Here is a 5,303-nt window from a genome sequence, read left to right as displayed (position 1 = left end):
GAGTTTAAGTCATAGGCAGGTGGAAATACAGACACAGGTAGAGAGTTCCAGAGTTTACCAGTGTAGGGAATGAAGGAGTGAAGATACTGGTTAACTCTTGCATTAGGAAGATGGACAGAATAGGGATGAGAAGAAGTAGAGAGTCTTGTGCAGCGAGGCCGCAGGAGGGGAAGGCATGCAGTTAGCAAGTTCAGAAGAGCAGACAGCATGAAAACAGCGGTAGAAGACAGATAAAGATGCAACATTGCGGCGGTGACTTAAAGAATCAAGACAGTCAGTTAGAGGAGAAGAGTTGATAAGACGAAAAGCTTTAGATTCCACCTTGTTTAGTAAAGCTGTGTGTGGATCCCCAGACATGAGAGCCATACTCCATACACGGGCGGATAAGGCCCTTGTACAGAGCAAGCAGCTGGGAGGAGAGAAAAATGGACGAAGACGCCATAGGACACCTAACTTCTTGGAAGCTGATTTAGCAAGAGTAGAGATGTGAAATTTCCAGTTTAGATTTTTAGTGAAGGATAGACCGAGTGTGTTTAATGTAGAGGAGAGGGAAGTTGAGTGTTATTGAAGAAGAGAGGATAGTTGTCTGGAAGGTTATGTCGAGTAGATAGTTGTAGAAATTGAGTTTTGAGGCATTGAACAAAACCAGGTTTTCTCTGCCCCAATCAGAAACAAGTGAAAGATCAGAAGTTAGGCGTCCTATAGCATCTCGCCTTGAGTCATTTAATTGTTGTTGGGTTGGGCGTCTGTTGAACGCTGTTGAATAATGCAGGGTGGTATCATCAGCATAGGAGTGGATAGGGCATTGAGTCAGATTTAGGAGATCATTGATGAATAATAGAAAGAGAGTGGGTGATAGGACAGAACCCTGTGGAACACCACTGTTGATAGTTTTAGGGAAGAACAGTGACCGTCTACTACAGCAGCAATAGAACGATCGGAAAGGAAACTGGAGATGAAGGTACAGAGAGAAGGATAGAATCCGTAGGAGGGTAGTTTAGAAACTCTGGAACTCCTTACCTGCTTCTGTATTTATATGTACAAATGACAAATTCATTTAACCTCTTTAATACTGACACACATTTTTACCTTGAGATTTGTGTAAGATTAGACCATTTTACTGGCATTAGGAAGGGACTATGGAGGATAGATGATTAATGGCCACAGTCTTCACTATTTTAATCCCCCACATGAGTTTCTGAAGCTGTATAAAGTCATCAAATTGTAAGCAGAATGAATATGAACATTCGTCACAGTACTCAAGGGGTTAAGAGGAAAGTTGCAAGAAATGTACCTCTTTCTTTTGCCTAACTCACTCATCCCTGTTTGGACACACTGGCATCTAAGTGAGCCTTTTATTCAGACATTTTTGTTGCCCTTGGCCGGTTATCCCATCTTGCATAAAAAAAATACTGATGATTGGTAGAAAATAAAGTCACACGTTATATTATTTGAATACAATTATGGAGGAGTAAGAGTGGTAATAATAGTAATGGTATAGATCAGCTGGGTACAATTAAGAAGATTCATTGGGGCGGGAACACAGGTGAACAATGAGGTGCTAATGTTATTCATGTCAATAGTTTTACATTTCACGGTTCAGACTGTGATTGTTGAGGCGACACTAATGCTAAATGTTTACCCTCGCTGCCTGTGTGTGTGTGTGTGTGTGTGTGTGTGTGTGTGTGTGTGTGTGCGCGTAACACGGGGGAAAATGTTGCTGTACTGGGTCTCTCTGATTATTTATTTTATTTTCATCATTAGCATTATCATCATTAAAGTTATTATTATTATTAAAATTATTATTATTATTACAATTATTATTATTATTAATATTATTGTTATTATTGTTATTATTATTATCATTGTTATTATTATTATAATTATTATCATTATTATTATTATTGTTATCATTATTATTACCATCGTCATCAATATTATTATAATTATCAACAATATTTTTGTTATTTTAATTTCAATTATTCTTATAATTATAATAATAATAATAATGATAATTATTATTATTATTATTATTATTATTATTATTATTATTATTATTTATTATTATTATTATTATTATTATTATTATTATTATTATTATTAGTGTTATTATTATTATTATTATTATTATTATTATTATTATTATTATTATTATTATTGATATTATTATTATTATTATTATTACCATCATTATCATCGTTTTTGTTATTCAGCACTTTTCACCAGTATTATTGTTTGTTGTTGTTGTTCTTGATATTGTTAAATGTGATAGAGAGAGAGAGAGAGAGAGAGAGAGAGAGAGAGAGAGAGAGAGAGAGAGAGAGAGAGAAAGTTGAATACACATGTTTATTTATGTATGATATTACTTTTTCGTAACTAATTGCAATGATAACCTCACTAACTTCTGTGTGTGTGTGTGTGTGTGTGTGTGTGTGTGTGTGTGTGTGTGTGAGAGAGAGAGAGAGAGAGAGAGAGAGAGAGAGAGAGGAGAGGGAGAGGCCGAGGGAGAGGAAGAAGGAGAGGGAGAGGGTGAGGGTGAGGGTGAGGGTTAGGGTGAGGGAGAGGGAGAGGGAGAAGGAGAGGGAGAGGAAGAAGGAAAGAGAGGGAGAGGGAGAGGGAGTGGGAGAGAGGGGGGGAGTAGGCACGTAGTTTCAATCACCGAGGAGAATATTAAGTGGGTTGGAATCGTCTTATTCATCTTGTTTAATTGCTTTGATCGCCTGTTTCATCGTGTTTGCCTAGACTTGCCGGAGAGAGAGAGAGAGAGAGAGAGAGAGAGAGGAGGATGGGAAGCGATGAAAGAAAATATAAATAAGAGTAAAAAAATGCTGAATAAAATGAGGAAAAAAGAAGACGAGAGAGAGAGAGAGAGAGAGAGAGGTGCCTGTCCTCCAGGACGTGGCCGTCGCAGTGGAAGGAGGCGAGGGTCGTCCCCATCCACAGGAAGAGCAGCAGGGCTGACCCCTCCAATTATCGCCCCATCTCCCTCCTGTCTGTGGTGGGCAAGCTTCTTGAGGCCATCATTGCCTCGAAGATCACAACATTCATGGAAGCTCACCACCTCTTAAGTCCAAAGCAGCTTGGATTTAGGCGAGGGAGATCCGCTGCTGACCCGCTCCTCCTTCAGTCGGCAGCGTGGAACACGGCGCTGGATGGCGGCAGCGACGTGTACGTCATCGCCCTGGACATCGCCGGTGCGTTCGACAGGGTGTGGCACCGAGGCATCGTGGCGAAACTGCAGAGCCTGGGGGTGTGTGGCGGCCTCCTTCAGCTCCTGCAGGACTACCTCGGTGCAAGGACCTCCAGCACGGTGGTGAGTGGCCACACCTCTGCCCCGCACCCTGTCAGGGCTGGTGTGCCTCAGGGTAGCGTCCTCGGACCCCTGCTGTGGAATGTCTACTTCAACGACATCCTGCAGCTCATCCCTGAGGCACACGCCTATGCAGACGACTGCACACTCACATTCGTCTGCGACAGGACCGACAGCCAGGCCACCATCACCAAAATAAACCGGGCCCTGGACACCATCGTCTCCTGGGGCGGCGTTGGCAGGTCACACTGGCCCCGGAGAAGACCCAGCTCCTCCACATCTCCAGGACACGGCAGGCAGACGGTCAGCCTCGCCCACTACCGGCCATCTTCCTTGAGGGCAGAAGGCTGACTCCCCAGGACTCCATCAACATCCTGGGTGTGGAATTTGACGGCGGCCTCACCTTCACCAACCACGTCAAGAAAGTTGCCAGGGACGCGTCCTACAAGCTGGGCTGCATCAGACGCGTGGGGGACGTGCTGGATGCCCAAGGGGTGTCCTCACTCTACAAGGCACAGGTGCGTCCCGTTATGGAGTACGCACCCCTCACCTGGTCCTCCTGCCCCCTCGTACCTCACCGGCCTAGAAAGGGTTCAGGCCAGAGCCCAGAGGTTGGTGAGGGTCTGCACGCGGGCCACGCACCAGACACCTTCCAGCCACTGCAGCACAGGCGGGATGTGGCGGGGCTTTGTGTTATGTTCAAAGCTCAGGCACTGCACACCCCTCACCTCGCTACTCTGCGCCTCCCTGGACCGCCGTTCCCTACTCAAGCTACACGGTCGGCAGAAAACTCTGAGCACCCACACACGGTGGCTGTACCGTTCAGCAGGACTGAGCATAATATACGCTCCTTCCTGCCACGGTACAGTCGCCTGTGGAACCAGATGGTGCTCAGCACGGACCTGCACCGCTCCACCTCCCTGCACATCTCCAAGTGCCGAGCGAACGAGTGGCTCGCCGACCAGCAGTAGCTGACACGTAATATCAAGGACATATTCATTGTCTCTGTACCACATTACACTGTAAACATCATTATACCATTATTTTTTGTAGACATAGCCATAGATAGCCCTACGCTCGTAATGACTAGGACTTTGGCAATGTGTATTATATCTACTGTTTAAAGAGAGAGAGAGAGAGAAAGCGCAACAGAAGCCCAGACAAAAACAAACGAACTGACATACACAATCACGCAAAATCCACACACACACACACACACACACACACACACACACAATCACGCAAAACACACACACACACACACACACACACACACACACACACACACACACATAAACGCGCGCGCGCGCGGGCACACACAAAAGTATATCGGCGTGTGTGTGTGTGTGTGTGTTTTAATCAGTAATATGTGGGCGTTTCCTACACCTGTCAGATCCACCCGCGCCTCCAACACACCTGGCCCGCGCTCACCTTTGCTAATTAATGCACTTCTCGTATTACACCAGGTAGGCGAGAGAGAGAGGGAGAGAGAGAGAGAGAGTTGGAGGCAAGTATCATATCTAAGCACCTGTTGGAAGCGTGATATTTCTTCCCTTGCTAATAATAATAATAATAATAATAATAATAATAATAATAATAATAATAACTATAATAATAATAATAATAATAATAATAATAATAATAATAATAATAAATAATAATAATAATAACAGCAATAGTACTAATGGTAATAATAGTAATAATAGTAAATGTAGATAGTCATTTGGTGTAATTCTGAAATTATTAGAATACACAGTGAAACTAATGGTGCAATTAAGATGGCAGAGAGAGAGAGAGAGAGAGAGAGAATTCTAATCTTTCTATACGAGCGGTTAGCCTCTCACATTTCGAAGCATGTGGTATTTACGAGAGAGAGAGAGAGAGAGAGAGATAAGGGAGGTGTAAAGATAATCACTCCTCCTCTATCTCCACCTTCTCATTGTTTTCCTCACCTCCTCCATCATCCCTATCTTCCTCCTCCTATTTCTCTCTC

The sequence above is a fragment of the Portunus trituberculatus genome, chromosome 5 (assembly GCF_017591435.1).
Source record: "Portunus trituberculatus isolate SZX2019 chromosome 5, ASM1759143v1, whole genome shotgun sequence".
NCBI classification, from domain to species: domain Eukaryota; kingdom Metazoa; phylum Arthropoda; class Malacostraca; order Decapoda; family Portunidae; genus Portunus; species Portunus trituberculatus.
This window is presented reverse-complemented; position numbering follows the sequence as displayed.